We start from the raw sequence: 19,333 nt of genomic DNA, 5'->3' as shown, positions 1-19,333 counted from the left end.
ACAGATGTCAGCAATCAAATGATAGTATTAGCAACACAAAAAGAACTATCCATGAAAAAGTATTGACATGATGAACTTTTAAAACATTACGACCTTCTTCTCTGAGAAAAACTTTTAAGGAATCAAAGACAAATATAAGATTAGAAAACAAATATGTGGAAAACACATATCCGATAAAGAGCTTGTACCCAATATATGCAAAGAACTCTTGAAACTCAAAAATAAGATTTAAAATAACTCAAGTATTGGGCAAAAGACCAGAACAGATATCCAATGAAAGAAGATACACATACTGCAATTAAGCATATAAGATGCTTAACATCATTTGGCATTGGGAAATTGCAAATTAAAACATCACTGAGAGCACTGCACACCTCAAAGAGTGACTAATACTTTAAAAAATTGATAATAGCAAATTCTTGCAATTATATGGTACAACAGAAATTATAATTCACTGATAGTGAAAATGCAAAATGAGCCAGCCATTTTCTAAAATTATTTGGCAGTTTCTTACAAACCTAAAATGTGTTTTACCATATAATTCAGCAATTACACTCCTAGGCTATGAAAATTCAAGCCCATGCAAAAGCTGCACACAAATATTCATATCAATTTTATTCATAATCATCACAATTGAAGCCATCAAGATTTTCTTCAGTAGGTGAAAGTATAAAAAAAACTGTTATGTCCATAAAATGAATACTATTTAATAATAAAAAGAAAAGGACTTTCAAGCCATGAAAGGACTTACAGGAACCATAAATGCACATTTCTGAATGAGAGAAGCCAGTTTGAAAAGATTATACACACTGTGTAATTCCAATTATTTGACATTCTGGAAAAGAAAACTATAGAAACAATTAAATATTCAGAGTTTGATGAAACACAGGGCATTTTTAACAATGGCAAATTATTCTCTATGATACTGCAATGGTATATATATGATACTACATATTTGTCAACCCCATAAAACTTCACTGGACAAAGACTGAAACTTAATGTATGCAAACTTAAAGAAAAAGTCATTTAGGAGAAAAGATCTGAAATAGAATGCAAACTGTAATGAAAGAATCTATCTGTATTACAAACATGAAATGGCATTGCTGAAAATAGTTAGGAGTCAGGACCTTAGGAAGTTTAGAAATGAATGGCTTCTATAAGTTTAGAGGCAAATGGAATTGAACATAATGCATTGCATTGCTGATAAGGCTGTTTCTTGTAAGGTGCAGTTAAAAAATGGTGATACTGCTATGCATGCATAGTAAAATTCAGTAATTAAGTAAATACATTGTAAATGGTGGGAGCCAGTTTTCTCACCATTGGTGTGGGAATTTACAAATAACCCAAGGAAGTAGTATAGAATGATAAATTTGGTAATGGATTAGAGCTAGAGACATTTATATGAAGTAATATTTACCTTAACATAGATAATAGTTGCATGCTGAATAAAAGGAACCAGGGTTTCCTGGAAGAATGACGCAATGTCATTGTGGAAAGGTGCAAACTGAGCCTGGAGTGTCTTGTATAGCCAAAAAGTAAATATGCACTAAAACACATTAATAGGGGTATTTCAAAAGGACACAGGAGCCAATTGAAAAATGTCTCAGTGGCCAAAGTTGACAGAATCAGAGCAAGAAAACAAATAAGGAGTACCATGCAATAATCTTCAGTATAAAATCAATATTCATATATCGATATTGATATAAATAAATTAATAAGTAAAAGTGAGATGGAAGACCAATCTTTCATGGAGAAAAAAATCCAAAGAACTTATATAATACTCTGCCCTCAGGAGGGGAACTTAACTCTTTATTTCCTAAGAGTGGGCTTCCTTCCAAAGATGGTGTGACTTCATGGTGTGACTTCCTTCCAAAGATGAAAGTATGAAAAGAGGCCATGGGGAAGAAAAGTAAACTTACAACGAGAAAACCTGACAAATCCTTCCTCAGACACATCATTAAGGTCAACATCAACAACACCAAGAATGATAAATCACATTGGTAGTACCCTTGATACGATGTAATGAATATGGCAATTTACCTCTGTACTCTCTAAAATCCATAACCACACTCTAAATATGAGAAAAACATTCAACAAATTTCAACGAAGGCTCATGCTGCAAAATGCCTGGCCAATATCCCTCAAAACCATCAAGGTCATATAAAACAAAGAAAACTGGAGAAACTTTCACAGTCAGGAGGAGCCTAGAGAGACATAATGACTAAATGCAGTGTGCTATTTTTGGTGGGATCCTGGAACTCATACAGGAAATTAGGTAAAAAATAGAAAAATATGAATTAACTGTCAGTGTTAATTAATAGTGATGTATTATATTTGTTCATTCATTGTAACAAGTGTACCAGGTAAGATGGAACACATACATATATTATTGTATTTATCACATTCTCTTTGTAGGAAAAAGTCCTCCATAAAATGTTCTTCTCTTCTATATAAAGTTTTATTTCACTTTGGATCTCCCTATCTATTTTCTGTCTCCCAAATTATTTTTATCTTACATATTTACTTTTTTAGTCCCTCTTGCTTTGAGTATGGTTTTTCATCTCTATCGAATCCCAGGGACTTCAAAACTGATACTCTTTATATATTCCTGTGACTGCTGCACTCAGAATTCAATTTTCATCTAGCTTCCGCTATAAGATTCTGTTTTGCTCCATGGACATAACAAAAGGACAGAGTCACTCTGTCTCCTGAACATAGTATCATCCAGGAAGATCAAAGCAAGGGACACAAAGTATTTCATCTCTCTAGAAGGAAAATTTGAACACCTTTATCCTTTAGCCAAGTTTATTTCTACCCAAAGTGATATAAGTCATAGGGCTTTACGGTCTTCAAATATCTGGAAAATTGTTGCCATGACTTAATCACCAAAGAGAACAATGATAAAATAAATAAGGAAGTGTTACTTGCAGGTTTAATATAGAAAATCCTTTTTATTTTATAATAGTTAATACATTTTCCCCTCAAAAAAAAAATGGCCTTTTTTGTAAGGGATCATATTCCCGTGCCTAAACATATTATCAATGACACAATATGATCATTTGTCAAAAGAAAGATTTTAGAAAAACATTCTGAGTAGATTGAACAAATTAGCCAGGTCAATGATCATCAAACTGTGCTTGGGGGAACCTCAGAGTGCTGTCGTGGGGGATGAAGGCAAGCTTGCTTCTTTCTCTTGAATCAGAGCTGCTGCACTTTCTACCTGTTTTATTTTTGGGGGTTCCATACACAATTTTATCTGAAAATAGAAGAGTTGTGCTAGCAAAGTAAAGTTATAACTCTCTGGGCTGGATGACTTTTAAATGCCCTTCCATCCCAAGAATTTTGTGGTACAACTTTAAGTGTCTATGAATCAATAGGCAATATAAAAATATAAAGTTAAGAAAAGAATGCAAAAGGTAGAATTTCCACTGTGTCTAATGATCGATAATAACTGTTAATGTTATTGCTATAATTTAATAGAAATAGTTAATAAAGTTTTGAGACAGTATGACTAAAATATACTATCCAGAATAAAGGACTCTTTGGCTAACATGTGCCTGTGTGTCAGGAGAGAAATGAAGATTAGCAAGAGGTTACTAAATCCATAAAGTACAAAAATTATTTCCCAAATACATATTTATGTGCAATTATTATATAGGGACTCTATATTTTACTTAAGATATATTTTAGAAATATTTAGATCCACTATGGTTCAATTGTTTAAAAGATGTTTTCAAAGGAACCATCACAATATTTATGGTAAATAAATTTTCTTTTAATCTGAAATGCTTTACAGAGAATTACACATTCATTAACAGCAAGATCTAGACCCTCTTTAAAGTCGGAAGCATTAAAAGCTATACTTTTATTCTGGTATAATCGACAAATAGAAATTTCTATATGAAAAGCCGTGATGGTGAATTTCAATATGAGTACAATTCTCAATTCCATAAAATGGAAACACCCAATACTTAAGCATATTTGTAATAAGGAAAAAAATAAGCCAATAATTTGACTCAGCATTTATTGAATGTAGATGATATAGATCAAGTATGTAAGCCAGTTTATCTTTTTCTTTTTGTCATTGGTTTATGAGACATTCTCAACTGCATTTCAGCTTCTGTGTGTTACAGAACTTACACCACTCTTTGACTTCAGGTAACTAGGAATCATATCACAATAATATTCTTTTATTTTTATTTTATTTTATTTTTTTTTTTTTTTTTGAGACGGAGTCTTGCTCTGTCGCCCAGGCTGGAGTGCAGTGGCCAGATCTCGGCTCACTGCAAGCTCCGCCTCCCGGGTTCACGCCATTCTCCTGCCTCAGCCTCCCGAGTAGCTGGGACTACAGGCGCCCGCCACCTCGCCCGGCTAGTTTTTTGTAATATTTAGTAGAGACGGGGTTTCACCGTGTTAGCCAGGATGGTCTCGATCTCCTGACCTCGTGATCTACCCGTCTCCTGTGGTGAGAACACATGAGATCTACTATCTAACAAATTTCAAGTGTACATTACAATGTTAACATAGTCTCTCTACTGTGTATTAGATCTCCAGAACGTATTCATCCTATGTAACTGAAACTTTGTACCCTTTGACTAATCTCTCCCCATTCCTCCCTGCCCCTGCTATTAGAACTACCATTCTACACTCTGCTTCTATGAATCTGACTTTTTTTAGATTTTGCATATAAAGAAAATAATGCAGTATTTTTCTTTCTGTACCTGGCTTATTTCTGTTAGCATAATGTTCTCCAGGTTTATCCATGTTGTCACAGGTGGCAGAATTTTTTTAAAGGTTGAATAATATTTCATTTTATACACACACACACACACACACACACACACACACACACACACATCCCCCCCACATTTTCCTATTCATTCATCTATTGAGAGACGCTTAGGCTGTTTTGGTATCATGGCTATTGTGAGTAATGCTACAATGAACATGAGAGTGCAGATATCTCTTCAAGATAGTGATTCCACTTTTTTTGAAAAAAAAAATATATATATCTCAAAAGATAACAGTCATCCTAACAAGTATGAGGATATATGTCATTTTGTTATTTATATATATATATATATATTTATTTATTTATTTATTTTTCTGAGACAGGATCTCACTCTGTTACCTAGTCTGGAGTGCAGTGGTGCAATCATGCCTCACTGAAGCCTTATCTTCCTGGGCTCAAGTGATTCTCCCACCTCAGCCTCCCAAGTAGCTAGGACTACACCACCCAAGACCAACTAATTTATTTCATGTTATTTATTTATTTACTTATTTATTTATTGGTAAAGACAGGGTTTTGCCATGTTGCCCAGGCTGGTCTCAAACTCCTGGACTCAAGCAATCCACCCACCTTGCCTCCTAAGGTGCTGCTGGGGTTAGAGGTGAGAGACACCACATTCAACCTATTGTGTATATTTACGGTGTACAACATGATGTTTTTGTGTTTTTTTATTTTAGCTTCAGGGACACATGCTCTGAATGTAGACATCCCCAAAATACATACTGTGTACATGGTGTGATGCTGAGGTTTGGGCTTTTATTCCTCCCATCGCCCAGATAACGGCCATATACTCAGTGGGTAGTTTTTCAACCCTTGGCTCCCTCCCTCACCCTATTTGGAGTCCCCAGTGTCTGTTGTTCCAATCTTTGTACCCACATATGCCCACTTATAAGTGAGAACATGTGGTTTTTGATTTTCAGTTTCTACATTAATAAACTTAGAGTAATGACCTCCAGCTTCAGACATGTTGCTGACGAGGACATGATCTCATATGGCTGCATAGGATTCCATGGTGTGTATGTACCACATTTTATTTTGGGAGGCAGAGACTTTTAATTTTTTTTATTTCAACTTTTATTTTAGATACAGGGGATAAATGTGCTTATTGAGAGTAGTGCGTAATTCAGAGGTTTAGAATATGGATCCCATCATCCTGGTAGTGAGCATGGTACCCAATAGGTAGTTTCAGAATCCGCCTCCACCTCCTAGTAATCCACAGTGTCTATTGTTCCCGTATTTATGTCCATGTGTGCTAAATATTTAGCTTCCACTTATACGTGAGAACATATGGTATTTAGTTTTCGGTTTCTGCATGCATTTGTTCAGCAGTGTGGCCTCCAGCTCCAACTATGTTGATGCAAATGACATGATTTCGTTCTTTTTATGGTTTCATATTATTCCATTGTGTATATGTACCACATTTTCTTTATCCAGTCTACTATTGATGGGCACCTGGGTTGATTCTATGTTTTTGCTACTGTGAAAAGTACATCACTAAGCACGGAAGTGCATGCATGTTTTGGTAGACTGATTTATTTTATTTGGGGTATATATCCAATAATGGGATTTCTGGGTCAAATGGTAGCTCTGTTTAAAGTTCTGTAAAATATATCCAAACTGCTTTCTATAGTGCTTGGACTAATTTACACTTCTACCAATAGCATATAAGCATTCTCTTTTCTCTTTTCTCCCCAGCATTACTAGCGTCTGCTTTTTGTTTTGTTTTATTCTAGCTTTTCTTTTTTACTTTTTAATAATAGGCATTCTGACTGGTGTGGGATGGTATCTCATCATGCTTTTGATTTGCATTTTTCTGATTAGTGATGCTGAGCATTTAAAAAATATGTTTCTTGGCTACTTGTATGTCTTCTTTTGATAAGTATCTATTTATGTCCTTTGCCCCCTTTTTAAAAGGGTCATTTGTTTTTTGTTTGTTGATTTCTTCAAGTGCTCTATAGATTCTGGATATTAGACCCTTGCTGGACACATAATTTGCAAGTATTTTCTTCCATTCTGTAGGCTATCTGTTTCCTCTGTTGATAGCTTATTTTGCTATGCAGAAGAAGCTCTTTAGTTTAATTAGGTACCATTTGTTAATTTTTGATTTATTGCAATTGCTTTTGGGGAGTTAGCCAAAATTTTTGCCAAGGCCGATGTTGAGAGGATATTTTCTAGGTCGTCTTCCAGGATTTTTATAGTTTGAGGTCTTGCATTTAAATCTTTAATCCATTTTGAGTTAATTGTTCTGAGTTAATTGTTCTATGTAGTAAAAAGTGTCCAGCTTCAATACTCTGTGCATGGCTAGCCAGTTATTCCAGCATCATTTTTTTGAATGGGGAGTTCTTTCCTCATTGCTTGTTTTTGTCAGTCTTGTTTGAGATCAAATTGTTGTCATTGTGTAGCTGTATTTCTGAGTTTTCTATTGTGTTCCATTGGTCTGTGGGTTTGTTTCCCCCACCCCAGTACAAAACTGTTTTGTTTACTGTGGCTTTGTAGTATAGTTTAAAATCAGGCAGTGTGATGCTTCCAGCATGGTTCTTTTTGATTAGGATTGCTTTGGCTATTTGGGTTCTTTTTTGGTTCCATATGACTTTTAGAATAGTTTTGCCTAATTCTGTGAAGAATGATGTTGGTAGTTTTGTAGGAATAGCATTGAGTCTCTAAACTGCTTTGGGCAGTATAGCCATTTTTATGATATTGATTCTTCTAATCTATGAGCATGGACTGTTTTTCTTTCCAGTTATTTGTGTCATCTCTGATTTCTTTTAACAGCGTTTTGTGCTTTTCCTTGTAGAGATATTTTACCTCCTCGGTTAGCTGTATTCCCAGGTATTTAATTTTCTTTGTGGGTGTTGTAAGTGGGATTGTGTTCTTGATTTCACTTTCAGCCTAAATGGTGTTGGTGTGCAGATATGCTACTGTTTGTGTACATTAATTTTGTATCCCAAACATTACTAAGACTGTTTATCCATTCTAGAGCCTTTTGTCACAGCTTTTAGGATTTTCTGGGTACAAAGTCATAACATTAGTGAAGAGAGATAGTTTCACTCATTCTTTTCCTACCTGAATGCCTTTTATTTCTTTCTCTTGACTGATTGCTCTGGCTAGGACTTTCAGTACTATGTTGAATAGGAGTGATGGGAGTGGACATCCTTGCCTTGTTCCAGGCCTCAAGGGAAATAGTTGGAACTTTTGCCCACTCAGTGTAACGTTGGCTGTGGGTTTGTGATAGAAGGCTCTTATTATTTTGAGGTATCTTCTTTTAATGCCTAGTCTGTTGAGAGTTTTGTATATGTGATTAATCACATTTATTGGTTTGTGTATGTTGAACGAGCCTTATATCTCAGGAATAAAACCTACTTGATCATAGTGTATTAAATTAAAAAAAACCTTTTATTTTAGGTTCAGAAGTACATGCGAGGGTTTTTAACATAGGTGAACTCGTGTCACAGGGATTTGTTGTACAAATTATTTCATCACCACGTATTAGGTGATGAAATAATTAGGCCCAGTACCCAATAATTAGTTTTTCTTCTCATCATTTAGCTCCCACTTATATATGAGAACATGTTGTATTTGATTTTCTGTCCCTAAGTTAGTTTGCTAAGGATAATAGCTTCTAGCTCCATTCATGTTCCTGAAAAAGACATGTATTAAGTTTTTTATGGGCTGATGGATTCAATTTGCTAGTATTTGGTTGAGGACTTTTATGTGTATGTTTGAGAGGAAAATTTGTCTGAAGTTTCCTTTTCTTCTTGTGTCCCTGCCAGATTTTGATATCAGGCTGATGCTAGCTTCATAGAATCAGTTAGGGAGGAACCTCTCCTCCTCAATTTTTTGGAATAGTTTTAATACAATTGGTATTAGCATTTCTTTGTATGTCTGGTAGAATTTGGCTGTGAATCCATGTGGTCCGGGGCTTTTTTTTTTTTTTTTTTTTTGAGGGGGTGCTCCTTATTACTATTTCAATTTCAGAAGTTGATGTTGGTCTATTCAGGGTTTCAATCTGTACCTCATTCAACCTTGGAAGATAGTGTACTTCCAAGAATTTGTCCATTTCCTCTAGATTTTTTAATTTGTGTGCATAGAGTTGTTCATAGCAGTCTCTGAGGATCTTTTGTATTTCCGTCGGATCAGTTGTAATATCACCTTTGTCATTTCTGATTGTCCTTATTTCGGTCTTCTCTTTCTGTTTTATTTTGGCTAGTTTAGCTAGGGACCCATCAGTCTTATTTATTTTTTTCAAAAAAAAAAAATCTGAATTTCATTGATCTTTTGTGTGGAATATGCATTTCAATTTCATCAAGTTATTCTCTAATTTTAATGATCTATTTTCTTCTGCTAGTTTTGGGTTTGGTTTGTTATTTTTTATTCCAGTTCCTTTAGGTGCAACATTAGATTGTTAACTTGAGACTTTCTAATTTCTTAATGAAGGAGTTCAGAGCTATAAACTATCCTTGTAACAATGCTTTTGCTTCATCCCAGAGATTTAGGTAATTTGTGTCCCTATTTACATTAATTTCAATTTTTTAAAAATGTTTGCCTTAATTATTATGGTTACCCAGGAGTTATTCAGGAGTAAATTGTTTAATTTCCATGTATTTGTATAGTTTTGAGAGATATTCTTGGTATTAATTTCTATTTTTATTGCACTGTGGTCCAACAGTGTGCTTGGTATGATTTTAATTATTTTGAATTTATCAAGGCTTACATCACAACCAAGCTTGTGGTTGATCTTAGAATATGTTCCATGTGCAGATGAGAGGATTGCATGTTCTGTAGTTGTAGGGTAAGGTATTCTGTAGGTGTCATTAGGTACAGTTGGTCAAGTGTCAAGTTGAAGGTTCCTTTGCAAGATTTTGGCCTCCAAGATCTGTCTAACATTGTCAGTGGGATGTTAATGTCTCCCACTGTTATTCTGTGATTGTCTAAGTCTTTTTGTGGACCAGGAACCCATTTTATGAATCTAGGTGCTCCAATGTTGGAGGTGTTTATATTTAGAATAGTTAAGGCTTCTTGTCGGATTGTACCCTTTTTCATTATGTAATGCCCTTCATTGTCCTTCTTAATTTTGATTGGTTTAAAGTCTGTTTTATCTGACACAGGAATAGACTCCTGCTCTTTTTGGTTTTCCATTTGCATGCTCCGTGTTACTCTACTCTTTTATTTAGCCTTTGGATATCATTATATGGGAGCTGGGTCTCTTAAAGACAACAGATGTTTGGGTCTTATCTTTGTATCCAGTCTGACACTGTGTCTTTTAAGTGAGACATTTAGACTATTTATATTCAAGGTTAGTATAGACATGTGTGATTTTTATCCTGTCATAGTGTTGCTATCTGGTTGTTATGTAGACTTGATTGTCTAGTTGCATTTTATAGTGCCTGCAGGCTGTATGTTTAGGCGTGCTTTTGTGATAGCAAGTGTCCTTCTTTTGAATCCATATTTAACAGTCCCTTAAAAACTTCTCGTAAGACTGGTCTAGTTGAAACATATTCCCTCAATATTTGCTTGTCTGAAAAGAATTTTATTTCTCCCTCACTTATGAAACTTATTAAGTCAGAATATTAAATTCTTGGTTGGAATTTCTTTTCTTCAAGGACACTGAAAATAGGCCCGCAATCTCTTCTGGCTGCTAAAATTCCTGCTGAGAGGTCTTCTGCTAGCCTGATGGGGTTCCTTCTTTAGGTTACCTGAATCTTCCTCTCTAGCTACTTTTAAGATTTTTTTTCTTTTTCACTGACTTTGGTGAATCTGATGACTATGTGTCTTGGGGATGGTTGTCTTGTATAGTACCTGGCTAGAGTTCTCTGTATTTCTTAGATTTTCATGTCAACCTCTCTAGCAAGATTAAGGAAATTGCTGTGGAATATATCCTCAAATATAATGTTCAAGTTGCTTATTCTCCCTTCCTCTCTCTCAGGAATGCCAGTGAGTCACAGGTTTGTCTCTTTACATGATCCTATATTTCTCAGAGGTTTTGCTTATTTTTCTTAATTCTTCTATCTTTATTTCTGTGTGACTTAGTTGATTTGAAGCATTAGATTTCAGGCTCTGAGATTCTTTCCTCAGCTTGGCTATGCTGCAATTAATACTTTCAAATGTGTTATGAAATTCTCATACTGAATTTTTCTGCTCAAGAAGCTCAGTTTGGATTTTTCTTATTTTGGGAGTTTCATCTTTCAGCTCTTGAATATTTTTACTGTATTGCTTCACTATGTTGGATTGTTTCAACTTTCTTCTTGATTTCAATGAGCTTCCTTGCGATCCAGATTCAGAGTTCCATGTCTGTTGTTTTAGACAATTCAGACAAGTTAAGAACCATTACTAGGGAGCTAGTGGGGTCATTTGGAAGTAAGGGGACACTCTGGCTTTTTGACTTGCCAGAGTTATTCCACTGATCCTTTCCCATCTGGCAGGGCTGGTATTTCTTTAGTTGTGGTGTAAACTGAGTATTGCCCGTTGACTTCATTTTTGGAATTTCAGAGGACTAATGCTCTGTACAGACTCTTTGTTGTAGTGTTCTTGCTCTTTGTGTCCAATGAGAGAGAGTTTTTTATGTAGTTTGGGCTGCGATCCAATAGATGGCACTTGAGAGCAATAGGCAGTTCCTAGCCACACAGTTCCATTCCATATCTTCACATTTGCAGATGTGTTCTGTAGTGCTATTGGGAGAGAGGCAACACCCTAACCAGGTCTGCTCAAGGGCCCCAAGGGAGCTACCCCTGATCACCAGCAATCTTCTCATGATTTTGTTTCCTGTTGCTGTTAGGTCTTTCAGGCCACAGGGCTCTATTGCCATGTAGCATGCTGACTCATTTCCTTTTCCCCTTATGCTATGATTGTAAGCTATGATTGTAAGCTCCCTGAGGCAGATGCCAGTAACAAGCTTCCTGTACAGTCTACAGAACCATAAGCCAAAATAAAACTCTTTTCTTTACAAATTGCCCAGTCTCAGGTATTCTTTTACAACAGGGGTCCCCAACCCCTGAGCCATAGACCAGTACAGATTTGTGGCCCGTTAGGGACCCTGCCGCAGAGCAGGAGGTGAGTGACCAGCAAGCATTACCCCTGAGCTGCACCTCCTGTCAGATCAGGGAGAGCCTTAGATTCTCATAGGATTGTGAACTCTATTGTGAGCTACACATGCAAGGCATCTAGGCTATGCTGTTTATGACAATCTAACTAATGCCTGATGATCTGATGATCTGAGGTGGAACAGTTTCATCCCAAAACCATCTCCCGAACTCTGCCCCGTTCATGGAAAAAAATTGTCTTCCATGAAACTGATCTCTGGTGCCAAAAAGGTTAGGGAGCACTGCTTTATAGCATCTCCAAATGGCTTCACACAGAGGCTGAAATAGTTTACGTTACTATTAACAGTGTATAAAGTGCATATTCCCTTTTCCCTGCAACCTCACTTATGTATGTTATTTTTTGACTTAATAATAGTCATTCTGACTGGTGTGAGATGTTATCTTATTGTGGTTTTGATGTTCATCTCTCTGATGATTAGAGATGTCAAGCACTTTTCATCTTTTTTGGCCACATGTATGTCTTCTTTTAAGAATTGTCTGTTCATGCTCCTTGCTCACTTTTTAATGGGGTAATTTGTCTTTTCTTGTTGATATGTTTAAGTTTGATTTGTTTCATTTTATTGATTGTTTCCTTTGCTGTACAGAAGCTTTTAAGTTTGATGTAGTGCCACTTACTTATTTTTGCTTTTGTTACCTGTGCTTTTGGCGTCATGTTCAAAAAAATCAGTGCCAAAACCAATGTTAAGAAGAGTGTTTCCTATTTTTTTCTTATAGGAGCTTTACAGTTTCTATCCTTAAGTATTTAATCCACTTTGGGTAGATCTTTGTGTGTGGCATAAGATGAGGCCTATTGTATTCTTTTGCATGTAGATATCCAGTATTTCCAACACAATTAATTGAAGAGGATACCCTTTTCTCATTGTATATTCTTAGCATCCATGTCAAAATTAGTTGACCATATATGCATGAGTTATTTCTGGACTCTATTCTATCCCATCAATCTATGTGTCTGTTTTTATGCCAGGATCATACTTCTTTGGTTACTATAGTCTTATAGCATAATTTTGAAATCAAGAAGTGTGGTATCTCCAACTTTGCTCTTTTTTTTTGTCAAGGTTGTATTACCTATTTGGAATTTTTGTGGTTCCATACCAATTTTAGAATAGGTTTTCCTGTTTCTGTAAAAAAAAAGTCATGGGAATTTTGATAGAGATTGCATTTAATCTGTAGATCTTTTTTGGTAGTATAGATATTTTAACAATATTAATTCTTCCAATCCAGTACAGTCCACTTGCTGCAGTTCACACCATCTTCATGGCTCCTTCATGGATCATGTTTATATAAAATAACCCAATAGATGTGCACTTGAAACCTGCCAATTGATTTTTTTTTTTTTTTTTTTTTTTTTTTTTGAGACGGAGTCTGGCTCTGTCACCCAGGTTGGAGTGCAGTGGCCGGATCTCTGCTCACCGCAAGCTCCTCCTCCCGGGTTTACGTCATTCTCCTGCCTCAGCCTCCAGAGTAGCTGGGACTACAGGCGCCCGCCACCTCGCCCGGCTAGTTTTTTGTACTTTTTTTAGTAGAGACGGGGTTTCACCGTGTTAGCCAGGATGGTCTCGATCTCCTGACCTCGTGATCCGCCCGTCTCGGCCTCCCAAAGTGCTGGGATTACAGGCTTGAGCCACCGCGCCCGGCCCAATTGATTTTTTAAATAAAGTATAACATGTTTAAATTCCCCTCAGGTTACCTATTGTCTTAAAAACATGCTCCTATAATATGAAAAAAAAAAAAAAAAAAAAAAAAAAAAAAGGCTTACTGGTACATTTAATTACCATGAGTTATCTGTTTCACATAATTTATTGCTAGGTTTGTTAGGTTTTTTTAGAATTTAATTGTGATGGAAGATGTGATCACGAAATAATGATTACATTTGACATTTTATTGTCTCATACCTCTATTTAGCCCTTACTAACTGTGTAAGTTTGAGCCAATCAATCTCTAAACAAAATTTGTTCACTTGCAAAAGGAGGACAATAATAGTTTCAGATTCATGGAGCTCTTGGGAAATTATAGAGAAATAATCCAAGTAAGGTGGTGACCACTGAATCTGGTACAAGGTATATACTAAATAAATGGTGCATATAGTCTTGTCTCATTTTGTGTTACATCATGCATAAAATGCATACAACCATCATGAAACTCAAGCACTCATTACTCTCTTGGAAAATATTGTTTATTATTTATTTTTATTTTTTGAGATGGAGTTTTGCTCTGTTGCCCAGGCTGGAGTGCAGTAGTGCAATCTCAGCTCACTGCAACCTCCACTCCCGAATTCTAACAATTCTGCCAAGGCCTCCCAAGTAGCTGGGATTGCAAACATGCTCCACCATGCCCAACTGATTTTTTTTGTATTTAGTAGAGATGGGATTTCACCATGTTGGTCAGGCTGGTCTCTAACTCCTGACCTCAAATGATTCACTGGCCTCAGCCTCCCAAAATGCTGGGATTACAAGCATGAGCCACTACACCTGGCCTGGAAAATATTATTAATAGTAGTTACTTCGTTGTTATTAGAGACTTTATTAAATTTTAGTTAAGACAATATTTCAATATATACAAATGCCCATATATACCCTGTATAACATGATTAGATTTTTAAAAGACAAAATATTTTAAATAACTTTACTATGATTATAAGAAGTTATAATTTAAATAACACATAAAAGTACATTGAAATGGTATTTGCATAACTATAACTCAATCTTAATATTCATAATGATCAGAATTATTGTACATAAATGTAGCTTTATGAATACAGTTAATTTGACTTAATTTGCAAATGAGCACTTTTAAATAATGATTTTGAATATTCAAGTAATAAAAGGAACACATCATTCTCTAACATTTTTTAAAAAAATATTATTCACTTACAGAGTTAATTTATTGTCAAGATATAAACAAAAAGTACATGTGATTTTCTAATGAAATATAAATGTTATAACTATATATCAAGAATTCTGTAGGAACTCTCAGGAGAGTAGACTGTACATCTATACCCCATTAACTTTGATCTTGGTCACACCACTTGCTTTAACCAAGGAAACCCTCAGACACATGAAATTGTGCCATGCCAGGCAGGCACTTTGAAAAGTGCTACATACTTCCATTTGCCCTCTTGCCTTCTGCTATCTGCTATAAAAAGAGCATGCCTCCAATGACTGCTATTTATTTCACCTTCGTTTTAGAATCAGAGATACATAGAATAACCTTGAAACCAAACCTAGCATATTGCACCCAAGTCACAAATTGATTTTTCAATTCATGGCTAAAAAATATTGTCACAGCAAAATGATTAACAGAGAAATGGATTTCATTTTACTTCTTCTTCATAGAAAGAACCATTTTCTATCAGGATGACATGTATAAGCATGATAAATTTAAAAGTATATAAAAAATTGATACTTTATATAAAAGAATAAAAATTACTCTGTTCACATTAAAGACTAGTTTTTTTAGATGTCAAATTTATCATGAACATTTTAAGAGAAACTTGAGTTTACTTGCACTGCTAAAACACCCAGCTGTACTTCTTTAAGAAGAGCATACTTTGAGGACATCAAATACATGTGCTTTTCTCACAATGTGTACAATTGGAAAGTTGATGTTATAACAACTGTTACATGTGCTTTAAAAGCTCATCTATAAACACCAATTAGACCTGCTAACTAACAAATTCAAGGCTCTTTATCTCTTTAAACGATCTCTTTAATCATGCGAACTATATGCAGTTATTCTTCTTGGATCTTCTCCTAAAACTTCCAGCAGGAAGGTGGTCAAGCCGTACTTGATGACTACAGTTTTGACTTGTTGACATGCTTTATTCACTATCTAGCTTCTTGATTATTTGAGTCATTTAATATACTCAGTGATTTCAGTCCCTCTATTTAGGAGTCTTAAAAGCCTGTACTAGTACTAGAGCAGTCTATTGAGGGAAGTAACATAAAATTACTCCAAAGACAAATTTTCCCCTTTTCTCCATTTTGTTGTAGTTCTTTTTTGTTCCTGTTCTCTACCTTATCTTATATTCTAAAATTCTTTCTATTTTCTTAGCTATTTAAATGATGGAGAGCTCTGAAAATTAGGCCAAAGGCATTACTGGTTATGTAAGAGACAGCATAAATAAAAAGACATAGTATATCTAAATGAAAATGACCTACTTGCTGTCATGTTACAATATACTACACAGTGAGCCAAAGGAAATTAATAAATATCTAATGTACCTTCTATCATATTTGCCTGTTTTTATTTTCATAAAGATTGTTATCCATGAAGGTAGAATAAATGTACTTCATCTTCCAGTAGACCCAGAGAATACTATCATAACATGATAATTATCATTGAATAGAAGGCATGTTCTAGGACGTTGCACTAAACATAGGCGTTAGAATCAGCTACATCTTTTTTATTTTTTTTTTTAAGACGGAGTCTTGCTCTGTCGCCTCACGATCTCGGCTCACTGCAAGCTCTGCCTCCTGGGTTCACGCCATTCTTCTGCCTCAGCCTCCCCAGTAGCTGGGACTACAGGTGCCCACCACCACACCTGGCTAATTTTTTTGTATTTTTAGTAGAGACGGGGTTTCACCGTGTTAGCCAGCATGGTCTGGATCTCCTGACCTCGTGACCCGCCCATCTCGGCCTCCCAAAGTGTTGGGATTACAGGCGTGAGCCACCATGCCTGGCCTATACTCTTTTATGGTAACAAATAAGCCGTGAATTATCAGTGACTTAGTACTATAAAATTTTATTTCTCATTTGTGAAAAGTCAGTGCAGACAGGTAGGGATTTCCCTCCACCTTCTGGCAGTCGCTTTCCATGGTTTCTAGGGTTGTCAAGGCAGAGAAGGAGAGATGGAGGAGAAAAAGAAACATACTAACTTATACCTGCCTTTGACTAGAGGAAACACATCATTTTAACTCACATTCCCATTCCAGAACAGTCATATGGTCCAGCACTAACTTTGATTTTGACTTCTGAATATTGTCATACTGTCAGTTCATAAAGTGAAAATCATCAGTTGAACAATTAGAATTGTCTTCACTAAATGATGAAATATGCTAACCTTTTAAATATATTCATATTTCTATGAATTTATTATCATGATTATTAATTGCGTGTAATCTCAGACCTCTTCCAAACTCAGGACTGCAATTTTGTACCTGTCACCATATTTATAATCATAGGATTGTTCGGAAAATTTTAAAATATTCTTCTAGAAACAGATTGTCTAATTGGCCATAGTTCTGCAGTGGATAAATCTATGCAAACCTAACCTCAAAGTCTGAGGAATCTTAGGCCAAAGAAAGAGACTGACAAACCCAGTTTCTTAGAAAGAAACATTTAATAGAGATTTACAAACAGAAGACATATCTGTGTCTCGGGTGGCAGTGAGACAAGATGGTGGATCCCCATGCCATTATACTGCAGACCATAGAAGAGGGGTATTTTAGAAGGGATGTGTAGGACAATTGAAACACAAGAACATTAAAGTTATTGAGCTAAGGGCAGGATTTATGGTAAGTACCTGCTGTACCTGCTCTTACACAATAGACAATAGATAGACTGAAATCTTAGAGGTCTTCCAGTAATAGGGGTTAATCAGAAGCCAACATGGCAGAATTAGCTTCCAAGATAGAGTTGTTTTGCCCTCCATAGCCATCTTTATATAACTTGAGAGCATTTAGCCCCATTCTGATATTTGCTCTCAGACAAAAATTTTGAGAAACTCTCCCGTGGTGGAGAGCTTCCATTTTCAGAGTTGGGTAGGTCACGATGTTCACAGATGCATTAGCCTTACCCATATAATGGAAATAGTAATAAGTGTCAAGGTTATAGCAGATATTATTAGGCTAACTGAAAGATGTCACATGACAGATCATGTACAGATGAAAATTTAGAAAGAAAAATAAGAAAAAAGGTATAAGCAAAGAGAGACAAAAATGAACAGTGATAGCAAGATAGAAAAGTCAGCAAGATGAACTGAGCTGCAAAAGAGTTGAGAAACTTTGACCGTCTCTAACAATGTGGCAGCTTGACAAAGACTTTTCAGGTTTTCTCTTTTTTTCTTTCATCCTGTCTTTGGTCTTGTTCTGTTTGCTTCTTTCTCTCTTCTCTCATATTTGTCTTATCAGAAACTACACAGAAATATTATTTAAAAATTCTCTTGGTTTAAAGCAAACTTTGAAAGATGAGAATAGTCATCATATGTAGAACTTAATAGATTAATAATTAGTAAGAGTTTAAAATGCCAAACAATTAAAAATTTCAAGTATCTCCCTAATTACTTCTTTCCCTCTCATTCCTTAACCTTGACCTCCTTTCCTTCAGATCCTCTCTCTCTCTTACCTCCATAAGAATAACTGAATGAATGTTAGTGAGTGACTTCACTTATTGTGAGGGAGGAGACAACAAAATCAGGCCTTTAATCTGAGCCTCCAAAAAATAAAAACTGGATTCAGGCAAGCATGTGCTGCACTATTGCATCCTGAATGCCGACATACTTATATATCTCTCTGTTTTAGTGACAACATCCAAAATAATTTCAGCAGTTGATTAAAAAAAAAAAAAAAATGACTTCCCACAACATTACCATTAGAGCATTTTATGGTACCATAAAAGAGGCACTAATTACCATAGGAAGTCAGGGACAACTTTATATTATTCCCTCTAAATGACATAAACCATTGTAAACTCTAGAGTTAGTATCATTCTCCTCATAAGTTTTTTTTTTTTTAAGATTTAAATACAGATCATTTTCAAGATTATTTTGCAAAGCCCTTGTTTGAAGAATCATGAATGTCAAATTAACCCTACGAACATTTCTTAAAAATTGATATAAGGAGTTTATTACAGTTCTAAAACAAATGTTTACTTGTGTTAAATAATCACCAGAAAGTGTTTCATATTCAGGCCTCTAATTTTCTCCTTGATTCCTTGTTAAAAACAAAGGAAGTTTTGCAAAAATTGGAAAGGATTTAAACATGGCAACTTCCAGCAGAATATTTCAAAAGCTGTTTTCATACTGCAGGCACTAAAACTGGATAGGAGAGGGTTTGATTTTATTGAATTATTGTGACGGAATAAGATCATGCTTAAATGTTTTAAAATGTATTTTTTAAATACTAATAAATTCTGTAAGATCTTCCATGTCATAGAACTTTTAATAAAATGAAAAAGAAAACAAGTCAGCACTGTATGCATTACGGAGACATTAAATACTGGCTAAAAACAAGATTTGTTCAATCATAGGCTGAATACAATCATACTTTGAATACAGTCTGTTCTTTCTTCTAGTGTTTAATCCTATTTTAGGCAATTTCAAATCAATATTTCTATTTTATAACCAAGCTACAATTTGTCAAATTATTATATTTTACTGCAGACTGTGCTGAGCTTAGAGTCATTAAATAGTCACTTAAAATCATATAATTAGTAATGATTGACAGACATA

The sequence above is a fragment of the Chlorocebus sabaeus genome, chromosome 23, assembly GCF_047675955.1.
Source record: "Chlorocebus sabaeus isolate Y175 chromosome 23, mChlSab1.0.hap1, whole genome shotgun sequence".
In the NCBI taxonomy this organism is placed as follows: domain Eukaryota; kingdom Metazoa; phylum Chordata; class Mammalia; order Primates; family Cercopithecidae; genus Chlorocebus; species Chlorocebus sabaeus.
The sequence above is the reverse complement of the archived record's forward strand: the minus strand, read 5'-3'. Positions refer to the sequence as shown.